This window comes from Apodemus sylvaticus, chromosome 2 (assembly GCF_947179515.1).
Source record: "Apodemus sylvaticus chromosome 2, mApoSyl1.1, whole genome shotgun sequence".
Lineage (NCBI taxonomy): Eukaryota > Metazoa > Chordata > Mammalia > Rodentia > Muridae > Apodemus > Apodemus sylvaticus.
The window spans coordinates 79,371,965-79,385,135 of record NC_067473.1 but is presented as its reverse complement, the minus strand read 5'-3'; positions in this window follow the sequence as shown (position 1 = coordinate 79,385,135).

Genomic DNA, 13,171 nt, shown 5'->3' with positions numbered 1-13,171 from the left:
TTCCTCAGTTTATTATTGCTCTGAAAAATTTTTTCACTTGTGGGATCAATCCACATCCACTGGAGACTCCTCTTCTTTGAGCCACCTTCGCAGAGAACCTATCTCTGCTTTTACCATCTCTGTCCTACTTGGTCTTGGAACTGTGGGAGCAGGGACAGGCATTTCTTCTTTGTTCTTTCTAACTCTAGGTACACAGAGCTAAGTGCCACCATCGATCAAGACACCCAGCGCCTTCAGCAGGGGATAATTGATCTCTCCGACTCAGTTGACTCCCTAGCTGAGGTTGTCCTCCAGAATAGGCAAGGACTTGATCTCCTGTTCTTCCAACAGGGTGAATTTTGTGCAGCTTTAAAAGAAGAGTGCTGTTTCTCTACTAGTAAAACAGGAGTTGTAAAAGATAGCATGAAAAAAGTCTGAGAAGGACTAGAAAAATGTAAGAGAGAAAGAGAACAGGCAGAAAGTTGGTATAAAAATCGGTTTTCCACCTCTCCATGGCTCACTGCACTTTTACCCAGGATCCTAGGACCCTTTGTAATTATTGTTATGTTCTTTTGGACCATGGGCTTTTAAACACCTCACTACCCTAATTAAATAACAGATAGATGATTTGGCAGCCAAGCCCATTCAGATATGTTACCATCGTTTGGCTATGGAGGATTGAGAACTGGCTACCCAGCCCCCCCCAGGGCAGTTACAAAACAGCCCAAACAGCACAATTATGTGCCCCGGCAAAGAGAGCATTCCTGTCACAGCCATTCCAGCCGGGACTCCAGAAGGAGCCCACAAGCTAGAGGTACCAATAAACAATAAATTTGCTAAGCAGCTGCTAATGACCGGCACCTTCCCAGGACCTCATCCACCTAAGACAGGGTCTCTAGAGGCTGGTGGACACACCCAGGGACGGGGAAGGATGATGGTTAGCGACTGGGACGATCCTAAGACAGGCCCTGCTCCATTATATTGGTGCCTCTTCTGCTTCTCATCGGTGGCTGTCTGACCTCTGCTCTTTAATACAGAGAAGGGAGAGATGCCAGGAGCCATTCTCACTTAGATCTCAAAACCTCCTCCTTCCTGCCCTCTTACATGCTCAAGCCTGCCTTTGGAAGAAGAAATATTAGCTCTCAGGTTTGCAAATATCAAGTTGGTCAGCACATATAGAGCTTATGTTGGTTAGAACAAACAGAGCTCACCTGCAGTTAGGCTACTATAACAATCTCTTTTCACTTCACCCATCGTGATCATTTTAGTTTGCTAGCTTCCTTGAAGTCCAAGTCACGAGATTCTGAGAGAAAATTCTGAGAGACTACTTCCTAGAGACAATGTTTAGGGACAGTGCTTGCCCCCTGAGAGATGGTTCCCTGGAGACAATGTTTCCCCCCCTCATACTCCCTCCCTACAACCTGCTTGCTTTCCTTTACATTGCAGTGTGTAAAACAATAAAGTTTGACAGCTTGATCAGAATACAGACTTGCTGTTCGTCTCCGTGTCTCTTTGTCTCTCGCCTTCTTCTTAGGTAGTTCCACGGACCTTGTTGACTGCCCTGCGGGTCGGGACACTGGAAAGGGGGATAATAGAAGACAGGTGTTATAAGGGGGGAAATAGTAATTGAAGAGAGAGTTTAACTTGGAAGGGAGCAGAGAGAGAGGGAGAGGGAGGGAGAGAGGGAGAAAGACAAATTGCATTCAAGATATTTGAAAAGACCATAGGGAAGCATTATTTTATGTCTATGTAACATACATACCCAGCATATATAAAATGTGTTTATACACACACTGTTTAGATGAAGTTTTATCACCTGAAGTGATAACACCCCCCCCCCAAGAGTCATAGAATTATGTAGCAAAACCTCCAATACCAGACATGGAAAACCTTTCTTTGAGTTGTTGACCAGAGGAATTACAGAGACTCTCAAAATAGTATAGGCTATTGTCATTGTCCTTGGTTGCCTCTAGAACTATAGGTAAGGCCCTATTACTGAAGACACTAACCCCCTTTAAACACAGGACTTGGAGGAATCAAGATGCAACCAATCTAGAAGCCTGCTCTCTGAGAACTGACTAGGTTTCATCTCACTAAGGGTATGGTACAAGTTGCCAAGGATGGGGGCAGTTTACAGTCCTACCCAGCTGTAAAACTGTGAATCAGAGCTATGACCAGAACAGCAAGATAGGCCCAAGGATGCAACAAGTGTTCTTTTTTCTTGGGGATAGCCAACAGCTATCTATTTGAACTTAAGGTCCACTCAGTAGGAGGGAATCCTTGCCTGATACTGTGACCTGTCCATGGCTGATGACATTGTGAACCCTAGAGGAGCACCTACTGCTGCCACTTTCCTGAGCCAGTGAAATCTCTAACTGTATTTTAAATTATTATTATTATTATTCCCACAGGTAAGTATAGCTCTTTCATCAAAGAGGCTTCTTTTTTTGTTGTTTTGTTGGATTTGGTTTTTTCTAGATAGGGTTTCTCTGTATAGCCCTGGCTGTCCTGGAACTCACTCTGTAGACCAGGCTGACCTCCAACTCAGAAATTCGCCTGCCTCTGCCTCCCACAGTGCTAGGATTACAGGCGTGTACCACTACTGCCTGGCTCAAAGAGGCTTCTTTTTGTAGCAAACAAGGTCTCTCTCAAATTATATAGCACAACTGATAATGAGGGTCCAGCCCCAGTGGATATATCTACAACACAAACCTCTGCACATAAGGCTCAGAGAACATTAAGGAAGAGGGGCAATAAAGATCCTAAGAGACAACACTCTGATGTCTGCTGCAAGACTGTGTGTTTTATATAGGAAAGGGAAGCTTCACCCATGAGACCACAGGGTAACCTAACAGTGGCGGTGGGGAAATGCCAGATGATGTGTGAATGGTGGAAGTCTCATGAGGCCTACGTCAAGATGAAGAGCTATAGGCAATTAACAACGATAGACAGAGAGAGAGAGAGAGAGAGAGAGAGAGAGAGAGAGAGAGAGAGAGAGAGAGAAAGAAGAGAGAGAGGGAGGGAGGAGAGAGGAAAAGAGAGAGAGGAAGGGAGGAGAGAGAAAAAGAGAGAGGGAGAGAGAGGAGAAAGAGAGAGGAAGAGAGAAAGAGAGGGAGGGAGAGAGGAGAGAAAGAGAGGAGAGAGAAAGAGAGAGGGAGAGAGGAGAGAGAAAGAGAGAGGGAGAGAGAAAGAGAGAGAGGGAGGGAGAGAGGAGAGAAAGAGAGGAGAGAAAGAGAGAGAAAGAGAGGGGGAGAGAAAAAGAGAGAGGGAGAGAGAAAGAGAGAGGGAGAGAGAAAGAGAGAGGGAGAGAGAAAGAGAGAGGGAGAGAGAAAGAGAGAGGGAGAGAGAAAGAGAGAGGGATGGAGAGAGTAGAGAAAGAGAGAGAGAGAGGAGAGAAAGAGAGGAGAGAGAAAGAGAGAGAGGGAGAGGAGAGAGAGAGGGGGAGGGAGAGAGAGAGAGGAGAGAAAGACAGAGGAGAGAGAAGAGAATCAGTGTTCTTTAGGGATGAGCCCTCTGATAGGCTATCCAATCCCAAGTGGTCAGCTCTAAACAAATACAAATTTTAAGCAACACTAAATTAACCCAGCAGGCTGTATTTATATATGTATATGGACATACACATTTATGTAACACATAAATAAGAGGAGGTCACGGATTTGAGAAAGGGTGGGGATACAGAGGAGTAATTAGAATGAGGAGACAGAGGTGTGGAAATGATATAAATATAGTACTCATTAAATTCTCAAAAAATTAAATTAAAAGAAAAAAATTAAAGTCAAGAAAAGAAAACTTCTTTTAAAAAGTGGGGTAGATTTTAGTTTTTTCCCAGAGGTTGAAGATAAGTCCCAACGGATGAAGACACCTCACAATCCAGACACAGGGCCCAGAGGATCCAAGCTAGATCCGACCTGGAGCCTTGCTTCCTAAGGACTAGCTTTCCTAGAATTAGAAGGTGCTATGTGAACTTTCAAGGACAGGAAGCAAATGAATAGCTTTCCGTGGTTGTGAGGCCTGTGAACCACACCAATTACCAGCACAGTAAAATATACCTAAGGGCACAATAATGGTGCTCACGTCTTGGTGGTAACCAATGGACAGATCAACAGGAGAGATCTTTCCAACTTCCTGGGGCTAGTACAGTTATGAATCCTAGAGGAAAATGTTATACCCCACCTTTCTAAACCAACATGGCTCATAACTACATTCTAAATATTTACTCTTATACTTACAGATAACTTTAGCTCCCACCCTTATCAAAGAAGTGTCTCTTTGCAACAGATAGAAGTCATTACAGAAATCTACTACAGGTCAAAACACAGAGAACACCTGATCCCCAGATATATCTACAGTACAAGCCCTGTATTAGGCTCAGGGAACATGAAGGAAAAAGTGGAGGAAATCCAGAAAAGCAGGAAAAATACTGTAAGATTTTGTCTCCAATAGCAGACTGGGAAGTCCCACCCTTGATACCTCAATAATGTAGCTGCCTAAACAAGACTTGAGTAAGGATAACACTAATAGATACACTAATGTGGATGGTGAAAACCTCACGGGATCTCATCCCGAAACAACTGAAGAATGCTGATGGTGGAAGAAATACTCTATAGGAATGAAAATTATAAACACCCAAATGGCACTAAACAAACTAAGCACATTATTGTGGCAGGATTTTCCCTGTCCAATAAAATATTAGTGCAGCAGGAGGCCTGTGATTGGACAGGGAAAAGGGACGTGAGTGAGGAGTCCAGAGACAGAGATGGAGGAGACAGGGAAGGTGAAGGAAGCAAAATGGAGGACAAAGAGGATTATTCAGATTCCATGTTGTTTTAGAGAACCACATAGAACCATATAATATCATATATGGATAGAATAATTGGGGTAACTTGTCTAATCTAGGTAGGCAGCTTGTACCACTATCAATTGGCCCTGAATTTATTGTGTGGACATCTTGTGTATTGAGAATTTGTTGATATATAAATCTGACTGATTAATTTTAAGCTTCTAGAGTTTTGATTTTACTGGGTTACTGGGAATTGTGATAGATAACCACAAAGTGGGAGGCCACTGCATTGGGGCTGGCGTGGCAACGACCCACCAAGGGGACTCAGGAGCTCTGGGCCAGAGAATCTGCCGAGATGAGAGCACCCTGCTGCAGCCATGTGGCCCACTGGTGCCCAGCATAGCACAAGAACTTGCTGTTCTTTTTTAATATTTCCCACAACACGTTATATTAATTATATGCTTGCACATGTGCACACACACACACACACACATCCTTCTAAATAAAGTACCTAAACCTAAGTACCATAAACCTAAGTATCATAAACACAGTTTAAGATAATTTAATTACAGCAGCACCACTTATAAATGGAAACAAACAAACAAATATAAAACAAAGTATCTAAACCTTTTGCAGGTTCAGGAGAGAATTGTCCTTGCCACCCACAGGTAGTGGTTCAGCCATTCCTTACACTGTGGCTCCCAGTGTAACACTTTGTGTTCCACCAGCATGGCCAGCTCCTCTCCTGCTGTGCCTCTCCACAGTGGCTGTCCTTTGTATGCAGCTGTGAATAATTATGCAGACTTCATCTGGAGAATACAGGGTGTGTGTGTGTGTGTATGATGTGTATGTATATGTGTATCTGCATGCATGTGCATGTATGTGTATGTATGGAAAATAAAAAGAAGCCATGAATTTGTGAGGGAGAAGGGACATGGAAGGGATTGGAGGAAGGAAAGAGAAGGGGGATAAGGGGGAAGTAATGTAATTATATTTTAACTTAAAAAGCAGAACATTAAAAATAAAGAGAAACTAGGCAAAAGGTTTAGATATTTTATTTAGGAGGTTATGTGGATAGTAACTGAGAAAATGAAAGCTATTCAACATTACTAGCCACCAGGAACATGAACATTGAAGCTACAGTGTGAAACTTCCCCACACCCTTAAACATGGCCAACAAGAACACACACCAGTAGCCTCGAGTCTTGGCAAAGGACTTGTGTGTATTTGTGGTGGGACCCAAAATGGGCAGCTGCTTCAGAAAACACACTTGGGCAGTTTCTCAAGACATTAAGCATGTACTTGTCCATGTTTCCTTAGAGGAAAAAAATAAAAAGAAACAAACACAGTTTCACTCAAGAGCTGCATGAAGATACTTGCTGCAGCACCACGTATAAATGGAAGAAAATGAACAAACAAAAACAAAAAACAAACAAAGAAACATAAAAATACCCCACTGGAAATCCCCAGACAGCCTCCACTGGCCAGATGGATAAATCAACAGTGGTGTTTAGTGAACTGAACTGGTCAGCAATAAGCAGGAGTGACATGCAAGGTTCTCAGTGTAGAGGTAGTAAATGAATCCATGCATTATTGAAGAAACCAAGGGTCAAAACAGCTAGATCCATTCATATAAAATTCTGGAAGAAATAACACCACAGGGAAGAAACCAGATCAGCTGCAAAAGTCTAAGGAGCGAGGATTTGATTACGTTTATTGATACAATATTGAGATGCAATATTGTATTTTTTTTTTTACCAAGAGAAAAATGTCATATCTTAAAAAAAAAAATCTTTCAAGTTTTTACTTAAGTGTACTGACTTTAGGTGAGGGAGGATTTTAAGTTTTGTTAAAAGTAGCCATACCCACAGACTGCACACAGTCCTCAGAAGCAATCTGTTTTTTCAACATAACTTCCAACTTCGTCATTATTTGTATTTGAAGCTTTAAAATTCTGTAACCCACGGGAATCAAAGCCTCCCACCCAGCCATCAGCCCGGATGCCTCCGCCACAGTCCTCCAATTTTGTCATGTCTGGCTCATCATCCCAAGGTTTCACATCTAGTAAGATGGAGACTTGGTGACAGTGCAGGCTTGTTGGCTTTCTTGGATTCATACCGTGCAGTGCGGGCGCTCTTCTCCGAGTCTCTTCGCTTCTTGGCTTTCTTCCTCAGATCCAAGGAGATCAGTGCCATCGTCTTCTTTGGTTTCCATAACTCCACCCTGTTATGTCTTACGCATTGGCAGGGCCACACTTGCCAAGGGTTCCTTCCCTCCCGGCAGGCTGGGTTTGTTGTAATTGTACCAAGGGAGGGAGGGCATGGCAGAAGCCAGTGGGGCCAGGGACCAGAAAGGGAGGCTCGGCACCAGCCGGTGGGCCACAGACTGCTTCAAATACTGCCGCAGGCGCCTACTCCTCCGTGTAGCTCTTGTTAGCTAATGCTTGAGTACCTGGAGACAAGTGGGCCTTTTCAGGTCTACCAAACTCCATGGTGTTTACTACATCCGGGAACTGGGCAGCTGCCAGCACTGAGGGAAAAGTGAATTGTTTTGCATTTTGATGGGGCAATGGGCATGCCCCTCCAAAAATCCTCCACAAATTCACAGAGTTGTATATCAAAGAGATTTGTTTTATCATATGTAAAATTTTAAATGCTTTTTTGAACACAATATAAAATAGACTTTTCAATTTCTGAAAAATCCTCTCTCTTTAAAAAATGATTTAAAAGAAAAATGCCTAGAGAGAAATTCAGCAAAATTCTCAAAAATTGGGTGGGAATTTTCAAAGAATGACAAGGGCCACGGGTAGAGAATGGCACTTGTAAATTGTTCACAGCCCTCAAGTCAACACCCATGCTCCTGGGACCCTGTAGCGGGAGCTTTGGGTCCAGTGACCATTAGAGGCAGCAAAGGCATTAGAAGTCCTCTTAGTCAAGCCCAGATAGCCCACAAACAGTAAAAACAACCTCGGCGGCTTTCCCAGCCTTTGGAATTTTTTGCACGTGGGGGCTACTTGCGTTGCTGAGCTCGTGTTGTGGGTGGCAGAAAGAGTGGGGCGATGTGACCGCGGAAGCATTCCAAGTGGGTGCTTGTGGCAGCCTGAGCTTCCGAGGAGACCCTGACTCTGGCAATAAGTGGTCTCAGGCACTTTTCAGGGTTCCCAATAACATACGCAAGGGGAGCTTCCTTGGGTGAGCTTTGAACTTACCCGCCTGCAGGTTACAGACTAAGAGCCTTCAGAAGTCTGAAGAGCACGAATAAATGAACTTGTTTAGTGTAGCAGAATGCCAAAGTGGACGAAGATCAGAGCAGCGCACAGAGGGGCCGGAGATAGAGTGAGAACCCAAGGAAAGGGTAAAGTATCCGGGTGGATGCCATCGGATCCTTACCTTATTTCTCTCTTGCTCTCTCCTCTGTTTAATTTCTTCCTTCCCTCTTTCTTCTGTCAGTCTCCCCGAATTAGCATTCTCCACCCACCGAAAACCTCTATTCCCCCCTTTCTCTTGGACTTTTCAGAACTCCTCCCCTCTTTTCTTCTCATAATTCATCAACAGATAAAATGTACAGGTTCTAAAGTGATAGAGAGGGCACTAAGTTAGTCCTGTGGAGTCCCATCCCCTCCTGGTTCCTCAATCCTTCCACGCGCTCCATCGACTGGCTGTAGGTCTCTGCATCTGTGGGTGATGTGGTAGATCCTTCTAGCTGACATAATGGGTGAACAAAAACTCAGTGACTTAAAACAGCGCAAATTGGCTTTCACGGGTCTGGAGGCCAAAAGTGTGAAACCGAGTTCTGGTCAAAGCTGCCCTTCCCCTGGGTCCCCCTGACTCTGGCCTTTGCTTCCCACCAGCGAAGCCAGCTCCTCTCCTGCCGTGCCTCTCCACAGCACTGTCCCTTATGTGCAGCTGTGAATATGCAGACTTCACTGGGACAACCCAGGATGTGATTTAAAAGCTTTAATGGCAACTGTAAAATCCCTTTTCCTAATATGGTTATATCCTAATCCTACATTTGAAGAGCTTAGGAAGTACTTTGGGGAATGGTTACCATTCAGTTCCCTACAGACAAGTCTCTCAGCTCCAGATAGTATCCAGGTTTTGTTTGTTTGTTTGTTTGCCCCCCCCCCCCATTCAATAGGTGCTATGGCTATTGCTGGAGAATGATCACTTGGCTTAAGACTGGACGAAAATAAAAGGAGTCCAATTCCTTGGTAGCGTACATCCTCTGGGATAGCCTCAATAAACACTCAAAACATAAATAAATAAATAAATAAATAAATAAATAAATAGAAAGAAAGGCAGAGAGAAAGAAAGAAAGAAAAGTAGATCTCTGAGAGGCTCCACACAGCACCTGACCAAAACAGATGCAGAGACCCACAGCAAAAGAAACGTTAGATGGAGCTCAGGAAGTCTTGTGGAAGAGTTGGGGGAAGGCCTGAGGAACCAGGAGAGGATAGGGACTCCACAAGACTAACATAGTCAATTAACCTGGATCCTTGGGAACTCTCAGAGACTGGACCACCAGTCCAAGAGCGTACAAGGGCTGGATCCAGCAGCTACCCAGACCCCCACGCACATCTGTAGCAGATGTGCAGCTTGGTCTTCATGTGGTCCCCTAAGAACATGGCCAGGGGCTTACCCTGGCTCTGTTACCTGCCTGTAGATTCTGTTCTCCTAACTTGCCTGTCTTGTCTGGCCTTAGTGGGAGAGGATGACTTGAGGTTCCAGGGTTTGTTAGTTCCTGGGGAGGGACCTCCCCTTTTTCAGAGATGAAGGGGAAGGGGAGGAGCCGTGTGAGGTGGGAACTGGGTGGGTGCTGTGAATGTTGTAAATTGAATAAATAAATAAATAAATAAATAAATAAATGAAAAATAAAAGTAGAAAACATCCAACAAAGAAGCAGGAAAATACAAAACAACCATAATTCAAAGGCAAGCACATTACAGTTGAATCCTGTCACGATGTAAATGTGGCTGAAAGAGTCTAGATGAAGGAACAAGACAAGCGAATGCCTCCCGACTAATAAACAGGAACAACGGAACTGATTATAACAGGAGCACAGACAAGAGCTTTGAGAAGAGTAAGGAGAGTCAGCCCCCACACAGGGAGATGCAGAAACGTAATGTTTGGCCTCGCCACAGCCTTCATGGTCAGAGTTCAGTCCTTAGAACCCTTGTAAAGAGGCCATACAGTACTGTGTGCTGGGGAGGCCGCGACGGTCCTTGGCACGTACTAGCTGTCTGACCTAGCGCAACTGGGGAGGCCCAGCCTAGTGACAGACCCTGTCACATAAAGCAAGGTGGATGGCTCCTGAGGATTGAAGTCTAAAGTTAACCTCCAATCTTCATACAATTGCAGACACGTGTGCTCCTGCACCTGGATATGCCCATGCACCCACATGAACATGTACGGTACACATGCTCACAAAGAAATGTATGTTTAAGAGATACTGAAACTCATTTGTATTAAGAGAAATTCAACGAAAGCCACTTTGACACACATACGCATATACACAAACACCCATTATACACACACACAACACCTGTTATATATTCACATATATACACATGTGTGTATATATATTATATATTACATATACACACATATCTGACAAACACAAACATATACATATATCTACCTATTATATATATACATATGCAAATACATACATATGTGTATATATTATACATACACACATATAATTGCTATGTATATATCTATTATATATACACAGATACACATGTGTATATCTATCTATAAATATATCTATTATATATACACACATATCCAAATCTCACACACACACACACACACACACACACACACACACACACACACTAGCCTGCTCTTCTCAGGAAACCTTATGAGAGCAGCCAGTTTCTGCTACTATGGCCTTCCTTCTCCCTATAGGAAGAAGCAGCATTTGTTCTGAGGCAGCAGAACAACTCAGAGCTGCCTCAAGTTGTGGATGGGATTCAGAAAAAGTACAGCTGATAAGGCCCTCAAGGCCTGGGACTATTTCAAATTGTCCTAAAGTTTACTTGGTGATAGATCTATAAGGGGTTAATAAATGATGAACGAAGTCTTGGGCTGGCATTTAGATCCAGAAGGTGTCCTCAAAGATGGTAAGTGTGTGTGTGTGTGTGTGTGTGTGTGTGTGTGTGTGTGTGAGTGAGGAGGGGAGGGAGAGACAGACAGACAGAGAAAAAGACAGAGACAGAGAAACAGAGACAGAGAAACAGACAGACAGAGAAACAGACAGAGACAGATAGATATCAGAGCAAGTTTTAAGCATGCAAATAGGAAAGTCCCTGAGTGACACTCTGAGAGGGAAATTGGCTGCAACCCAGGAAGAGAGCCTTACCTAGAAACCTGCCTTGACATTTTGATCTTGAACTTTTCATCCCTATAGCTTTGGAAAATTAACCTCTATCCTTTAATCCATTCAGCCTGTAGTCTTTTGTTACAGCAGCTTGAGAACACTAACACACAAGAATTAGAGTAGTATCTGCCGATTGCATCTTTTGGCCAGAGCAGGCTAGGCCAGAAAGGGCTAGGAAACAGGTGCCACACAGGGGGAGCTGCAAAGGCTTGAACTAGGAGGCTGCAGATCCAGAAACAATAAGCAAACACCCTAGCAGCATACAGTTTTTGCCCAGATCAAATAATATGAAATGCTTCCTAGATGGGCAAGTTGTCTATGACATTGGGTGTGGTCAGCAATCTGGCCTGTTTAGCTGAAGTCTTAGGTACCAGACAAGGTGCACTGGTTGGCAGATCTATATGGCAGATTGCCCCAGGGGCTCATACATGCTGTCATCTAATGAATGAATCCCAGTACCATAGTTTAGCATCGAGATGGAGAGGTCTGGGTGGCTACACTGCATACTCACATGCAGGAAAACCTGAACAAGAACCTGAGTGAGTCTCTTGGTCTGTGTATTAAAGAACAGCTGAACAAATGAAGCAAGGACAGAAAGCAGGTCATGAAATCAGTTGTGTTTAGTCTGTTCACTACTTCCTTGACCGACCAAGGGAGACAGCCGGCTGGACTCCAGCACTGAGCTCTGTGGCCATGGAAAATGCTCCACGCTTGCAAAGGTGTGTCCGGGTACAGCAGCCTTCCTCCCACCACAGCCTGTGTGTTTGAGGAAAAGGAGGCACTGGGAGCATAAGAACCTGCTTGTTGGAGAAAACACTCTCAGTTTTGTTAAGCTTTTAGGAATGGAGTGAAGACCCAGGCCACCCATAGCTGTGACAAGCTCTGGGTGGCAGACCAGGCTCTGTGACCAGTCTGATGCTCTGTGGATCTGGAACTGAAAGGCAGAATGTCACATCTTCTAGCTATCTACCCTATGGATTGGCTCAGGCGTGTTGGTGCAGAGGCAAAGATCTTAGTCACTCAAATGTGGTGCACCCTGGATACCTTCAGGAAGCAGACCAGCCCGGACTGTTAATAAATTAAAATATCCTGGAGGGCTCTTGACTGATCCACTGTCTGCCTTGCTTCCATTACAGTGTGTTACAGCCAACTTTCAGGTCCTGTTTTCTTTCTGTACCTGAAGTTTAATCCTCTGCCTAGTACCTAATGAGTACATTGACTAAACAGAAGAGTGGATAAGCTCAGTAAATATTTGATGAATAAATAAATGTATGAACACATGAATAGCATCTCCAGGGCTTGAACCTATGAAATGAGTAATGCATGAATGACTTCCATTGCTTTCTTTCAGGAGCTTTTGTGTACCACACACAATGGGTGTGATGAATTGTACTGAGGCTGTAAATCCCAGAAACAAATATAATACACTGAGCACACTGCACCACTAAAAGCATTAAAGTGTTCCCACGGTCAGAGGTGCGGTGGGTGAAATCTACCTCCTCTTCCCAGGAAGCCTCGTTCCTGGGTCTCTGTGACCAAAAAGGAGTGACAAGGGACATTTCCCCTCTGAGTGCTCTCTGGAGCTGATAGTGTCACTTCTGAAGAGTTAGACGTGCTCACAAATCCTTCTTTGATATCGTCCAGCTGGAGAAGAGATTGATGCAGGGACACTTCCTTTGGAAACACCTGTGCCTCTGGAGACCGTCACTAAGACACATCTGCTATGCTGTGGTACCTAGGCTCTCCTGGCCCAGTCTCTCCATGTGAACCCTGAGAGTGGACCTCAGTGGGAAAGAAAGACTTGAGGATTACACCCTGGGGAAGAAGATGTTAGGAGATGCCTTCAGTCAAACATCAAGCTCTCTGCTGCACGGCTTGCAAGGCTTGCTGGCTCTGACGTCCTACAGGGAGCTTCCAAGAAGTTACCTGGAGCCACGATCCCAGCCCTGTTCCCTTTCTAAAGACGCCCCATATAAAACTGTCATGCCCCAGACAGAGGTGGACATCTAGAATAATCCATGTGGAACTGTG